This window comes from Myotis lucifugus, unplaced genomic scaffold (genome assembly GCF_000147115.1).
Source record: "Myotis lucifugus unplaced genomic scaffold, Myoluc2.0 scaffold_156, whole genome shotgun sequence".
NCBI lineage: Eukaryota > Metazoa > Chordata > Mammalia > Chiroptera > Vespertilionidae > Myotis > Myotis lucifugus.
This window is the reverse complement of record NW_005871204.1, coordinates 1,978,495-1,994,734: the sequence shown is the minus strand read 5'-3', so window position 1 is coordinate 1,994,734 and position 16,240 is coordinate 1,978,495. Positions and strand designations below refer to the sequence as shown.

Genomic DNA, 16,240 nt, shown 5'->3' with positions numbered 1-16,240 from the left:
TGGATACCCCAAAACATCACCTACCTGTTAGAGGGACGTTTGCCCCTTCACTTGTTTTGTTTGTGTGCATGTTGGTGGTGAGCGACATGGCTCCTGTATATCTGGGTGAAAGGTCAACAGATGGAGAGGAGCAAAGAATGGTTCTGTTTTCAGGTTGAGAATTTTAATCTATTTTTAGTGGGAAAGCAGTTTAGACATTTTCTCCATCCAGTTCTTCTGGCCTTTAAATTGGCAGAAATTCCTTTGTGATTCTGATAATAGTTTTTAGTGTACTAGTGAGAATTCGGCTTCTGCTGGTTTCATAGGTACTTTAGTAAGGGATTGCTAAGCACACACCATTTTAAACCATTATTCTACTCGGTCAATTTTCAGTTCTAAAAGACAAAGGTACCTGCAATCTGTCACCTGAATGACACCAAGTGCCCCAGCGGTTTAGTAGCAGGTAAGTAAGGTCTATCCATTCAGAGTGCTCTGAGCACATGCATGAAGTAAGAGGCATGAGAGTTGGGCCTTGAAAGTGAAAGTTCAATGGGTTCATTTGGGGTCGAGGGTTATTTCAGATAGAGAGCCTGACAATAGAAAAAGTGTGGGAACAGGAAGTGATAAGCTATCTTTGAGAAATAGCATATAAGCAGTTTTTGGAATTGGGGGACACAGTTATGTAGGAGAGATGAGAGAGGCAAGAATCATAGAAACTGTAAGACCAGAAAAAGCCTGCTCAAGCCCAGAAAAGAGAGCATTCAGAACATCAGCGAATATCAACTTCTGTTTTGGCTTCCCACAGCATCCCAGCCCAAACCTGGGATGAGAAGCCTCTGAGATGCCAGGCTCTCTCTCCAGCTCCTGGCCTGAGCCTTGCCTTTTCTGATGGAGCCACAGCCGGCATCTGAGCAAACCCAGGTGTGAGGGGTCATGTGACCACTTGGGAGAATGTGTGCGTGCTGGGCCATGCCTCTGGGTGGACAAACAGTGCTCCACACTCTGCCTCCTTTGAGATTTTTAATAAAATAATCTCATGCAGGGAAAAATAGATAGACCTAGTGAGTAAATTTTCTAAGGCTTCTGTGATAAACAGAGCCATGAACGCATTTCCATGCAAACTAACTTACTAAAGGAAGAATGATTTTTGTCTGACAAGAGAAGAAAGGAAATGAATATTTATTAAACACCGATTATTTGCCAAGCACCTGCTCTAAGCACTTTTGCACATGTATCTGAATCTTCACAGGAGCTCTGAGGGATTACTTGCACCCATTTCACAGGTGAAGAAAGGACTAATTTAGGAACACAATAGTGAAGCAAAGGTTCAACCCAACTTAGAATTTAAAACCTCAGCTCTGTCTGCTTTGTCACCCAAAAGCAAGGGTAGGGTGGGCAGGTCATGTTAGACTATACCGTTCCCTCCATAGAGTTGAAGTCTATTGTTGGGAGGAAGGTCAAGATTGACTGCAGTATAATGTGGAGGCAATACAGTATGCAGGGCTAAGAACTCAATGTTTGCAGTCATATTCATCTGGGCCCAAACCCTGCCTCTCTCATGGTGCTGTGGTGCACCTTTGGTCAGGCTATGTAGCCTTATTGCATCTCAATTTCCTCCTCTTTTATTTTTATCCTCACTCGAGGACATGGAGGGAAAGAGAGAGAGAGAGAGAGAGAGAGAGAGAGAGAGAGAGAGTGAGAGAGAGAGAGGTTGCCCTCCTTATGCATCCTGACCTGGGATGGAACCTGTAACCCAGGTATGTGTCCTGACTGGAACTGAACTGGCAACCTTTCAGTGCACAGGATGATGCTCAACCAACTGAGCCAATCCAGTCGGGCTCCTCTCTTTTGTAAAACACATAGTTAAGTGTACTTACTTCAGAGGATTATTACCAGGGGTAAACAGATAGTGTAAGTAAATGGCTTATAAAAAGCTATGCCTATCATTAAATTTAAGTAATAATGAATAAAGTCCTACTGAACTCCAACCTTCTGCTTCTCTAAGGGATCTATTTTAAGAGCTCTTCACAAAAACTTGAAAATTGTTTACACTGAGATTAATTTTAATATTTAAAAGTCAATGGATAGAATCTACACCTTTGTCACTAAAAAAATAAAATAAAAAAATATGTCTTTCTTGATTACCTATTTACCTTAAAATTTTCCTTTATTATGGCAAGTCCATTTCCTCCGAGCCCTAAACAATTCCAGAGCACTTCACCCTAACACCTCAGACAATGTCTCAAAGTTCAGTTAGGAAGTTAAGCTTGCATAGGCTGTTGCCCTTACAGAGTACATTGCCACAAAGCAGCCCTTGGCCTGGTAAGGCCTTTCCTATCCTGGCTGTGAAATATTACCATAGGATGCCCTTACCTTGGAGAAATCTCTGCTTTTGTTAATTCTTATATTTAAGGAGCAAACAATATTTAGTTTTATTGAAATGTGGTGGAATTAGGAAATTGTGTCAGTAAAATCAACTTAAAGTTTGAAAACTTAGTCATGTCTTGTGCTTGAAAGGATTAACTACACATCCATACAGATTTTAAAATGTTATATTTTTTTGTTACAAAAACATGTTTATTGTAGCAAATTTGTATAATTCAGAAGTTTTTAAAGAGGAGTTAAAATCACTCAGTCACTCAAACTTCACTAGCATTTAAACTGATTTTTAAATTTTGCTATTTTATAGGTAGTAATGGTTTATTGTTTTACTTTTTCTTTCTTTGGTTAGAGAAAAATACATTTTCATATAACTCCCTTCATTTATCGATCCTTATCTTTAAGAATTGTCTGTTCATGCTCTTTCTTAATGTTTACATTATGACATTAATGTATTTATTATTGATTACTATGATAGATAAGTTAGTAGTTATTTTTTAAACATATCTGTTATAAATGTACAGTTTACTGTTGCCTTAAAATACTAAGGATTTTTAAATAGTTATATTTATATTCAGTTAAACATATTAATCTTTTCTTATGTGGTTTCTTATATCATTCAACTTTTCCTGGAAGTTAAGATTTTTAAAAAGTTAATCTTTTAACCTACTTGTAATTTATTTTGGGATATGGTAAAGGTGAGAATCACCTGGGTTTTCCCCCAAATAAATTATCAAAAATTTTAATACATTTACTGAACAATCTAGAGAAGATCTTTACATATTTTTAGATATTAAGTTCTTAACTAGCAATACTGAGTAATGATCTGGAGAAGAAAATTACTCTTTACTGAAGTAAGAGAATGTGAATTTGTTCTACAGTATTCATAAACCAAAGTGATAAGAAGTGAGGACAGAATCAAAAAGACATTTAAAAAATAAAACAAATATAATAATTTAAGAGAAAATTCAAATTAAGATACAGGAAAAAAATGGAAAGGATTTAGAGGAAAAAAATCAACAGACATATTAGGACACCTGAACCTTTAATAAAAACAAAACGTAGAAAACTAAGAGCACCAACTCCTATTAAAACTTTGTTTCTGTACTGTTGTGTGACTCTGGACAAACTGTTCAGACTTTTTTTTATGCCTCAGGTTGCTGTTGGACAAAAGGAAACATAATAAAAAGCTTTATCAAGTTCCCACTGTAGCACCAATTATTATTTATGCCAAAAAATAAATAAGAGGGAGGAAATTCAAAAGATATCAATGCAAACAATTGAAGGAAAAAGCAAATTCTTAAGGAAAGGTAAAAGGAATGCAATAAACAGCATGTTAATGACAAGTAAAAAGGAATGCATGTATAAATAAATATTATGGACCAGGGCCACACATTAATTTCAGCAAGAGAATATAAACAATTCTCTGTTGAAACTGTTGAATCCTGCATCAGTGCTCCTAAGGACCGAAAGGTGAGAGGAAAAACACAGCTAAAAAACAAACAAACAAACAAATGAGACACTACATTTGAGTCTTGGAATAACTCAAAACTAGGCATTTATTTTCCTGGTAGTTGGGACTGTGCTGGATTTTAGAAGTTGGATTTTAGCAGGAAGGATAGGCTTTCTACTCTGTGGCTCCAATTCTCATATCTGGCTGATCCTTTAGCAGTATCTTGGCCATCAACAGCAGTAAGACTTCAAGCCTGGCACCTCATTTAGAACCCAATAAGGAATGGAAATGGGAGTCAGAAAATAAAGTGAAACAATGACCGTTTTGCCTGTCATCCAGGAAGATGTACTTTGGAAACTATTACATTATGAAATTAAGTTCCAGTGGGAAACGGTGGCAGCTGCTTATCTTGAAGTACTTGAAACCAGAACAGAAAAATATGCATCAAAAGATTATAAGAAGAATGAATAATTTAGGGCAAATGTAAGCAGATTTGATCTTTGAGAGCTTTTCCAATCATAATTCTTTTTGTTGTTCTGTAAAGAATAGTTTGTTCAGAGCTGTCTTTATTAATACACAACCGCCACGGTGAGAAGTTGGAAGTTTAATATGGACATCCTCTCCCGATCTGAAATGTTGTGAGTTTGAGACCTTTGGTCCAACCTTCCCTCCTGGTGTGTTATAATCATAATGGTCATAAATTCGACACCCTTGGCTTAATCATAAAGGTGAGCTTAACCTCATCTCCGCAACTTGATTTTTCTGATTCAATTTTGCTCATTCAGTTTGTCCACAAATTTAGTTTTCTAAGGGGTTTCCAATTAAAAATAAAAAAAATATTTTTGTTCATTTGTATAACAAAGGAGAAAACCGTGGTAAATGGACTGGCTTCCACAGTTCTTTGAAACTCCAGATTCTATCACTTTAAAACTCCAAGGGTGATGGTATTTAATGAACAGTTTACTGTTTCTCTTCATGTCTTTATCTTCAAATAAATTATATAGAATGCTAACCCCATTCCTGGATCACTTGACAGATGAGAGGGTAAAAAGAAAATGATATGGAGTGCTAGGGAGAGTTAAATTGTGACTTAAATTCAAAGCTCTTGGAAAGTTAAATGTGACATAACTGCAGTATTACTAATTTCTAGAAGCTGAAAGGAATGACTAGGTATTGTGAGCATCCATAGTAAAACTTCTCAAAGGAAATCCTGTAGGGAAGAAATGCAATAAGTGCAAAAGGTACCAGGCCCAGGCCCAGGGAGATGATTAATGAATTTCACTTTAAAGCAGAAAGAAAATTTTAAAACGGAGAACATTTTTGGTGGAGGAAGTGATTGATTTCCCTGCTTGGAAGCACCTACATCAGTAGGTGGACTGTTGCTCTCCCCTTTGAGTGATTACATAAACAACTTTTGAATTAATATGATGATATCTAACCTTTCATGTATGCATAAAGCAACCAAATTTGCTACATCTTTTTATTATTTTAAAAATAAAAACAATTATTTAAAAACACATTGAAATTGTTGCATTGTTCTTTAAGCATTGACCTTGGAATCTGAGTTTATTTATTTGTTTTGGGATCTGAGTTTAAATCAATGCTTCATTTAGGTTCAGGCTCAAACTCCTTATTCTGCAAATGGGGGTAATAATTAAGCTCACAGGATTGATTTACATTATAAAAGTTAAAGAAACAGAAAGTTGTAAACATTTCCAGCCCAGTATCTGACATATAACATACATATCTGAATGATTACAATAATTAATAATGATCACATGGCAATTCTTACTTCACTCTATGCACACATGGTTAGCTATGTGGGAGCTATTATGACATATACACTGATAAATATTTGAAGAAGGAAAGGTTGGGAAAGTTGGTTAGTGGAGAATTAGTAGCAGTGTTACATATGCAAAGTCAGCGGTCATCTAAGTTGTAACAATTTTTCATACCTCAAGCCTTTCTTACTTCATATCCTGAAAATTAGAAACTTTTTTTCAGGTTCAAAAATAATACATGTTCACTATAAAAAAACTATAAATACAGATAAAAAAGGAAAGAAAAAAATCCTATTATATCAACACTTAGCATAGCAACTAATAACATTTTGTGTGTATGTCCTTCAAATATATATATATATGATGCCCAGTGCACAAAATTTGTGCACTTGGCGGGGGTGGGGGGTTCCCCCAGCCCGACCCGCACCTCTCACAGTCTGGGAGCCCTTAGGGGATGTCCAACTGAAGGCTATCCTTAGTGTAATCCCGGAGGCAGGAGAGGCTCCTGCCGCTGCCACTGAGCTTGCCAGCCATGAGCCCAGCTTCTGGCTGAGCAGCGCTACCCCTGTGGGAGTGCACTGACCACCAAGGGGCAGCTCCTGTGTTGAGTGTCTGCCCCTGGTGGTCAGTGTGTGTAATAGTGACCAGTCATTCCACTGTTATCTCTAAGTTTGGAGCAGTTAATGGACACATGGAGTGTAGAAGAGGCATGAAGATGACTCTTGGCCTGTTTGGATTCTTCTTGCTTAGGACTCTCTGAATTTGTGTGACTTTTTCCTTCACCAGGTTAGGGAAGTTTTCTACCATTATTTCTTCAAACACATTCTCTATCTCTTGCTCACTTTCTTCTTCTTCTTCTGTTACTCCTATGATGTGAATATTGTTAGGTTTCATGGTGTCTTCAGTTGATTTTTCAGGGTTTTTTTTTCTGTATTTTAGTTGTATGTGCAGTTAGGTTCTGGGAGCATGTCAGTGTAGCATTCACTTACTTCACTGCCATTTTGGAATCTCCAATATATCTTATTCACTAGAAATGACTTACCCTAAAGTATGAACGCCTTGTGTGCAAAGACTTTTACTTTAATCCTCCCTTTGTATCCAGTCCTGAACACATGAAAAGCAACTCTTTGTCTGAATGAATGAAAGGTGCAAATAAATTGGTTAGGGTAATGCTATGTGTAATTACTGTACTGTGATGGCATTTCCAATCCTTCTGATCATGTGAAACAGGAGATTGAATATTTAGAATGGAGAAACCAAGCTTAACTAGATACAGAAAATGTTATAGTTGATATTTAGTTTTGAGTCTTATGTAAATATCAGTGAAGTCTGAGCATTAACACCCTAAAGAACCCTGGTAATTTTGTTCTAAAAAAGAAAAAAATCTTGGCTCCAAGAAAAAGAAAAAAGAAAAAAAATTAGTGCTTTGTCTTGTAACCATGTGTGATTAATTTTGACTCTTTTTTTGGCATTTGATATTGTTTTGACTGTCACTCATGGTGAGGAGGCTGTATCCCTTTTAACAAAAGAACAAAATGATGGTTGCTATTATTTTAGTTCCAAAATTTAGTTTTTCCAAGTTCATATAATTAGTTAAGAAAAAAATGGCATTGAAGAAATATTAATAAATTTCAATGAATAAACCATTCTTTCTGAAATGAGAAATTGTTCTTTGAATTTTAGCTGTTATATACACATGCAAAACATTTTCTAAGTAACACAATACAGTGATAACTTCCTGTCTCTTTAAGCAATCAATTACCAAAAAAACATTTTATCACTGAACATTACAACTAAATTAAATACACTTCTTTACTTTGACGGCCAGAAATGGCATGTGATTACAATAACCCATAGAACTCAGCAAAAATGTGAATCATCAAAAAATATACAACTTCTCAGCTTCTTCAGTTTTGTTTTGTTTTTACAACATCTGCTTGTGCAGACCAAGTTGTTAAAACTGAATTCTGCAATCTACAGAGAAATCTCTATTTGCAGATGTCATGATCTCAAGTATAGGAAACCCCAAGGAATTAACAGAAAATTAAAAGTAATATTTGAGCTCCACAAGGTTTCATGATATAAAATCAAAATTAGAAATCAATTGTATTTCTATACATTAGCAATGAATAATCTGAAAATGAAATTAAGAAAAACAATTCCATTTACCACATCATCAAAAGGAATAAAATACTTAGGAATAAACTTTGCAAAAAGTGCCAGAGTTGTACACTGAGAATTACAAATAATTGTTGAAAAAGATTAAAGAGGACCTAAATAAATGGAAGGATATATCATGTTTATGTATTAGAAGACTTAACATTGTTAAGATGGCAATACTGAAATTGACCTCTAGAGTCAACACAATCCCTATCAAAATTTCTACTGGATTTCTTTGCAGAAATTGACAATCTGATCTTAAAATTCATATGGAAATGTAAGGAATTCAGAATAGCCAAAATCATCTTGAAAAAGAACAAAGGTAGAAGTTTCACAATTCCTGATTTCAAAACTTACTACAAAGCCACACTAACCAAAGCAGTGTGGCATTAGCATAAGAATAAACTTATTGACAGATGGAATATAGTTGAGAATCTGGAGGTAAATAAAAAAAAGATGTTTAAATACTGAAGTGTCCTCCAGTGACTGGATAAAGAAAATATAGTATATATAGACAATGGAATATTACTCAGCCATAAGAAAAGATGACATACTGCCATTTGCGACAATATGGATGGATCTTGAGAATACATATCATAAAAAAAATAAGTCAAATGGGAAAAGTCTAGAACCATATGATTTCACTTACAAGTGCGACATAAAACTGAAAGTAGCAAAGAAACAAATAAGACAAACAAACAAAAAACTCATTGACACATACAGCAATATGGTGGTTACAAAAGGGGAAGAGGAATGGAGGGAGGTAGAAGAGGGTAAAGGGAGGGTCAAACATATGGTGATGAAAGCAAACTTGACTTTGGGTGGTGATCTCACAATGCAATAGACAGATGATGAGTTATAGAATTGTACACTTAAGACCTATATAATTTCATTAACCAATGTCATACCAATAAATTTAATAAACTAAGAAAAAGACATTCCACATCATTAGGCATCATGAAATCAAAACCACAAGAAGATACCACTTCACACTTCTTAGGATGACAATAATAAAAAAGACAGCTAATGACAAGTGTTGGTGAGGATGTGGAACAACTGGAACCTGCATACATTGCTGGTGAGAATGTAAAATGGTGTAGCCGCTTTGGAAACACAGTTTGGCAGCTCCTCACAAAGTTAAATCTATAGTTACCATATGACCAGCAGTTCCACTCCTTGGTATATATCCAAGAGAAGTGCAACACTTGTCCACACAAAAACTTGACCTGAATGTTTATAGCAAATTATTCATAACTAGAGGCCTGGTGCATGGATTTGTGCACCGGTGGGATCCTTCGGCCTGGCCTGTGGGGATCAGGCCAAAACCGGCTCTCTGGGATCCCCTGAGGGGTCCCAGATTGCGAGAGGGCTGTTCTCAGGTGACGCACCCCAGAATCGGGCTCCCTCATTTCTGGTTCCAGGTGTGTCACCCGAGAAATGTAGCTGCCAAGTCACCACAGCTCAGCAGCTCCTGTGTTGAGCATTTGCCCCCTGGTGGTCAGTGCGCATCAAAGCTACTGGTCAGCCGGTCAAACAGTTGGCCAGTCATTTAGGCTTTTATATATATAGACTAGAGGGCCAGTGCATAAAATTTGTGCGGGGGGGGGGGGGTACTCCTCAGCCCATCCTGCACCCTCACCAATCTGGGACCCCTCGAGTGATGACCTACTGCTGGGATCAGGCCTAAACCGGCAGACATCCCTCTCGCAATCCGGGACTGCTGGCTCCTAACTGCTCACCTGCCTGCCTGCCTGAGTGCCCCTAATGACCTCTGCCTGCCTGTCTGATTGCCCCTAAATGCCCCCCCTCCGCCAGCCTGATCACCCCTAACCACCTCTGCCTGCCAGCCTGATTGCCCCTAACTGCCCCCCTGCTAACCTGGTCATCCCTAACTGACTCCCCCCACCAGCCTGGTCGCTCCTCACTGCCCCCCCTTCCGGCCTGGTCACCCCTAACTGCCCCCTCTGCTGGCCTGGTCGCCCCACGCAGCCTGCTGTTCGATCTTTGTGTGAGGGTGTCCTGACCAATTTGCATATTACCCTTTTATTAGTATAGATAGCCCAAAGTGAAAACAATAGCAATGTCCATCAACCAAATTCCTATGTAAAATGTGATATAACCATATAATATTATTCAGCCACAAAAAGGAATGAGGTACTGACACAACATTCACGTTGCAACATTAATAAATCTTAAGGAAAATATGTTAAGTAAAATAAGCAGACACAAAAGGTCACATATTTTATGATTCCATTTATATAAAATGTCTAGCATCCAGCATAGGCAAATCCACAGCGATAGGAAGTAGATGGGTAGTTGCCAGAGGTTGAGGAGTAAGAAATTGGGGAATAAATGCTAACAGGTATGGTTTCTTTTTGGAATAATGAAAATATTCTAAAATTAGAGAGTAGTAAAAAATTGTCAAGATCTTATAATCAATCTTTGTTATAATTTTTTAAAGCTATGATGTTCTTTGTTATACTTTTATGGCATCATTTTGATGGTAGAAATGTCTACCTATTAAAAGTTTTGTTGATAAAAACAACAAATGAATGAAAGAGATAAAGAAAAAGAATTGGCTGGAGCACTTGAAAACATTTCCCAGAGAGAGAGACTTTTTTTAAAAAAATGTTTTTATTGATTTTAGAGAGAGAGGAAGGGAGAGGGGGAGAAAGAGAAAGGGAGAGGGGAGAGAGAGAGAGAAACATCAATTGATTGCCTTCTGTATGCCCCCTACTGAGGATTAAGTCTGCAATTGGGCATGTGGCCTGACCGGGAATCAAACCAGTGACCTCTCGGTGCATGGGATAACGCTCAATCAACTGAGCTACACTGGCCAGGGCCCCCCGGAGACTGTTTTTAGATGACAAGAGTGATAAAGTTTCACTGCAATTTATGTATAGAGCCATGGACAGTGGCAGCTCTGATTATTTTTAGCTGGTATGACATCAATGGAAAATTTTGTAGTCAACATGTAGTATAGGTGTTTGCATAACACAACAGACATTTTAGAGAATAAGATAATATAAAAGAAGAACAATATATATTAGTAAGAGTCAATTCCCGTTATGGTCTTCATGAATGAAAATACAAAACCATTTTATCACACAGCTCAAGATTCCGTATATCTGTATCAAGCAATAGGCAGCACATTTCCTAGTCAATGTAACCGTGGTAACAAATTTTCTGACTACACCTCTGGGTTGTTGTGATGGCCTGCACTGCTTTTATCTTCAAGGTATGGTTTTAATTCTCTTTCAGATAGATATACGAATCAGTATACACACACACACACACCAGACATCTTCTAAGGGCATCTTCTCTTCCCTAGAGCTTATTTGGAACCTCTGCTTATTATATGTTTGCAGTCAGAGCGCAAATTTCCTCATTTCTGCCTTCTCTGGGAAAAGGGTCGGGGAGGTGTCAGGAAAAGACAAAGTATTTATTTTCACTGACTCTATCTTCCCTCTAACCAGAGTCAAGCAGGAGACCTGGTTTAGTTTTCCATTAAACTCCCAGAGCAATGACTAGCACTAGCTGGTCCCTGGATAAGTGTCCAAATCCCAAGGTGGCTGTGTGGCTAATACAGTTGTAATAATGCAACGTTGTAATGTAATTAGTGTATGCAATAAGTGTTATTAATGTTGATGATGATGGCAGCTAACATAAATTAAGCTAAGTTTGCGAAATTGGTTTATTTGTATTATCTCATTTAATTCTTACAACAATTTTTGAGGAGGTATTATGAATTTCCTGATTTTATAGATGGGGAAACTAAAGATGCTAAGTAACTTATCAAAAGTCTTATAGGAAGGTAGTGTGAATCTTGAGATTTTATTCTTAACCACAAAGCTGTGATGAACTTAGTTCAACAACAAACATTGAGTGCCCACTATTTTCTACAAACCATGCTAGGCTCAGGATAGGGGTGTTGTGGATGTCAGAGTTAAAAAAAACATGACCTCTGATGTTGAGGACTTTATATACTTTGAGGAAAGTGACCTATATTGTGGGGAGCCGATATAGGATTAAGCCTCGGACTGACCTGTTGGCAAAGTCACAAACAAGTCCCAGCTTAGAGGGCACAGTCCTCTTAGCATAATTAGGCTTGACCTTATAACACTCCCTAGATCTTCTCTGGGAAGCTAATGGGCTGAGGGAAGTGCAGGAAGTGTAACTATGGTCAAAACAAGTGAAACTCACAAGAACAGTGTAACTATGGTAACCACTACCTTGTTTACCTCTGACTATAAAATGGTTGGTGCGGCCTGAGCACCGGTGGAAGTCCTTCCCCTTGAGTTGGATTTACTCGCTTGGCCCCCCAATATTTCCAAATTATCTCTTGTCTCTTCTCTTTCATTTGTGTGCGGCTCCTCTTCCAGATCCTGAACCCTGAACCACGCGGGACGTGGAGGGAAACATTTACAACACTATATAGACGATTCAAATATTTTGTAGCCTGTTATGGGATAGCCATGCAGTGGTACAAAAGAAGGATCTCTTACCCTTTGAGACAGCAGGGAGGGACCTGGAGAATATTATGCTAAGTGAAATAAGCCAGTCAGAGAAAGACAAGTACACATGATCTCACTCATAGGTAGAATCTAATGAACAAAATAAACTGATGAACAAAATAGATACAGAGACATAGAAGCATGGAACAGACTGGAGAATCTCAAAAGGAAGGTGAGGGTGGGTAAGTGGATGGGAATAGATCAACCAAAGAACTTGTATGCATATATGCACAACCCATGGACACAGACAATAGAGTGGCGAAGGCCTAGGGTCGGGGGTGAGGGCTGGCTAGAAGGGGTCAATGTGGAAAAAAGGGAACATATGTAATACTTTCAACAGTAAAGATTTTTAATATCCCTCTGAACGCTTCTAGAAATACTTCTCAGTCATTTGATGTAAGAACAGGTACCTTAAGTGATTAACCAGGCACATCAAAGTCTACCTTTACCTAAAACGAACTCAGTCAAAATTATGAAAATCTACTGTCTCCAGAGTTTCCACCAATGTTTATCTAAGAACAGCAATTTAGTTAAGTATACATCCCTGTGTTTGTTCAGTGTTCACTTAAAAGTGCACCACCCAGCAATGCAGTCGTGAGCGCTGGTCAGTTGGAATGCGTTAGGAACGAACCAGGATGCCTGCTGCCCTCGAAAGTCGCTGGCCTTTCCCCTTGGAATTTCAGAGCAGGGAGTTGCTTCCTTTGGCCAGTGAGGACTCAATGACTTTGCTGGGTTACCCTGGGGCCACGGATTGTATTTAAAGTACCATCGCTTCTCAGGTGGAAGGAAGGCCTCCATTACCTGGAAGAGCTGTATTAGTGATAAATGAAGAAAGTGGCACTTGACTTTATCGCTACAATCACATTGTTGCCAATGTAAATACACAATCAGTTATCAGTGATGCTTAGGGCAAAGGTAGATGTTTAAATATAAATGACTGGGCATTGTTGCCAATAGTTAAAATAAGCTTTTCCCCTCAAGTAACTGGAATATGCTGATTTGATGCCATTCACAGTAATTCATTTTTATGTCTGGGTCTTCTCTCATCCAAGGTCAGATGAAATAGTTGCAAGATAGCCCTGAAAATTGCATAGCCATTCACCCAAGTACAGATAGCAGGCACACCAGGCAAAGGAAAGAATTTTTTCTTTGGATACTGTGTTTTATTATCTATATTATGTCCGAGGAGCAGATGGACGGTAAAAAATAAATATTTTTGGAAAGTAAAATGCCATACACATTTTTAAGAGTGAACTGAAATTTCCTGTCATGTAAAGGACATTTTTATACTTGCTGTAGGAAATATATCCATTTGCTTTTCTATAAATAAAAATGTTCTAAATTTGCATGTTTCAACCAAATCAAATGAAAATAATGCCAAAAGCACTGTCTCCCTAATTTTCTAGAAACAGGCAACCTATTGATTTAAAATTGAAGTTATAAATATACTTTCCCTCTTTATTATTGAGATATAATTTACATACCAGAAAATTCACCTTTTACAATTGTACAATTCAGTGGTACCATAGTCACAGAGTTGCATAATCATCACAATAATCAATTTTCTAACATTTTCCTCACCCTCCTCTCCATTCCTCCCTCTACTAATCTACTTTCTGTGTCTATGAATTTGCCTACTTTAGACATTTCATGTAAATGAAATCATACAACATATGGCCGTCAGTGTCTGACTTCTTTTACTTAGCACAATATTTTCAAGGTTCATCCATATTATAATATCCATCAATATCTCATTCCTTTTAATGGCATAGTATATTCTATCATATGGATATATTACATTTGTTTGTTAATTTATTAGCTGATGGAGATTTGGATTGTTTCTACTTTTGGTTATTATGAATAATCCTGCTAAGAACATTTGTGCACAAGTTTTCCTGTGTACATGGTTCCATTTCCTTTAGTTATATACCTAAGAGGGGCATTGCTTGATCATATGGTAACTTTAGGTTTAACTTCATGAGAAACTGCCAAATGTTTTTCCAGAGTGACCGCACCATGTTACATTCCCACCAGCAATGTATGAAGGTTCCAATTTCTCTATTCTCTTGCCAATATTTGTTACTGTCCATAATTTTCATTAAAGCCATCCTAGTTGGAGTGAAGTGGCACCTCATTGTGGTTTCAATTGCATTTCCTTAATGATTAATGATGTTGAGCATCTCACGTGCTTTCTGGCCATTTGTACTTCTTCTACCGAGAAAAGTTTATTCAAATCCTTTGCCCATTTTTAAATTAGGCTATTTGTCTTTTTATTTTTGAGTTAGAAACTTATTTCTATATTTTGGATACCAAACTTTTATCATATATAGTAGAGGCCTGATGCTGAAATTAGTGCAAAAGTAGGCCTTCCTTACCCTGGCCGCCGGCACTGGGGACCCGGGCTTCCCTTGCGGAGGGAGGCCCCGCCCACCCACCACAGCCTGCCTGTGGGTGGCCTGGGCCTCCCTCTGCGGGGTGATCATGGGGTGATGGCCGGGCCCTGACCAATCGCATCACACCTGCCTTGGCTGGCCTGGTGCCAGTGGGTGTCACAGCGTGGTCCCTGATGGTCGTCCAGATGGTCGTTCTGCTGTTTGGCCGTTTGGTCGATTTGCATATTACGCTTTTATTATATAGGATGATTCGCAAATATTTTTTCCCAATACTGTAGATTATCTTTTCACTTCCTTGATAGTATCTGTGATGGTTAATTTTATATGTCAACTTGACGAGGCCATGAGTCCCGAGATATTTGGTCAAACATTCTGAGTGTTTGGAGTGAGGCTATCATTTAAATCAGTAGACTGAGTAAGCAGATTGCTCTCCATAATGCGGGTGAGCCTCATCCAATCAGTTGAAGGCCTGAATAGAACACAAGGCCCACCCTCTCCCAAATAAGACAGAGTTCTTCCTGCCTGACAGCGTGTGAATTGGGACATCATTTGTATCCTGCCTTCGGATTCAAACTGAGACACTGGCTTTTCCTGGGTCTTGAGCCTGTCAGCCTTCAGAGAGAGAAACATTGTTGTAAGAGACACATTGATTAGATTTATCCTATACAGGCCCCAACGGGGGGGCTAGGGATGGACCTGCAACCCAGGTGTGTATCCTTGACTGGGAATGGAACTTGCAATCCTTTTGTTGTGCAGGTCAACGTTCTAACCACCATGAAACGCCGGCCAGGGTTATGATACATTGTCTGTATGTTGCATTGTGTGCCCACCATCCAAGTCCGATCTTCTCCCGTCACCACATACATGTATGCTAGGAAATACTCGGATTGATTTGACTGTATCTGCCCTCTAACTTTATCTCCCATTTCAGGTAGACTTATTAGTTATTTTCATTTTTTCCCTCTTGTTTACCCTTATAAATAAAAAAAGTAAGTACACCCCACTGACATATGCTTATTTATAAATTTTACACATGTAATGCTGTATTTACAAACGCAAAGTATAAAACATTTACAAGGTTTTAAATAGGAAAGGGCAAGATAAAAATAAATGATTTTCCTAATATTTTTTTACACCTCCATGGACCATTCTACACATTCTTTGCGCTGCGCACACCCACTTTGAGACCAGTGCCTCAACTATCTACATTTACAAATGTACCTGGTGGCTTTTTCAACCACTTTAGATATATGTGATGGTAAGCACGTGAGCCACTGCAACAGAATCTCTACCATGTCCGCTACAATCACTATTCATGAAAGATTATGTAAAATAACACTTTTTGTTTATCACCAAACCCACTTCAATCTGCCTTCTAGATATGCAACTGATAATCATTAAGTTTTCACTATAGGGATTTGCCATCCAAATGACATCTATAACTGTAAAGACAAAATTAAAATGTTCTAAACTTAATATATTCAACAGCCCTTCTCCAAGGCAGATGGCAGTGGAAATGTAAAAACACAGTTTTGAACAGCAGCTATAAGAATATTCTGTTTCTCTTATAAACTACTAGAG

At 38.1% G+C, this 16,240-nt stretch overlaps 1 protein-coding gene across 5 annotated transcripts in view; it reads right to left on the bottom strand.

The window, feature by feature from the left end:
- The window catches only part of PTPRR (protein tyrosine phosphatase, receptor type R), a 105,462-nt gene that overhangs the window by 49,794 nt on the left and 39,428 nt on the right, over positions 1–16,240 (bottom strand). The window lies entirely within an intron of this gene.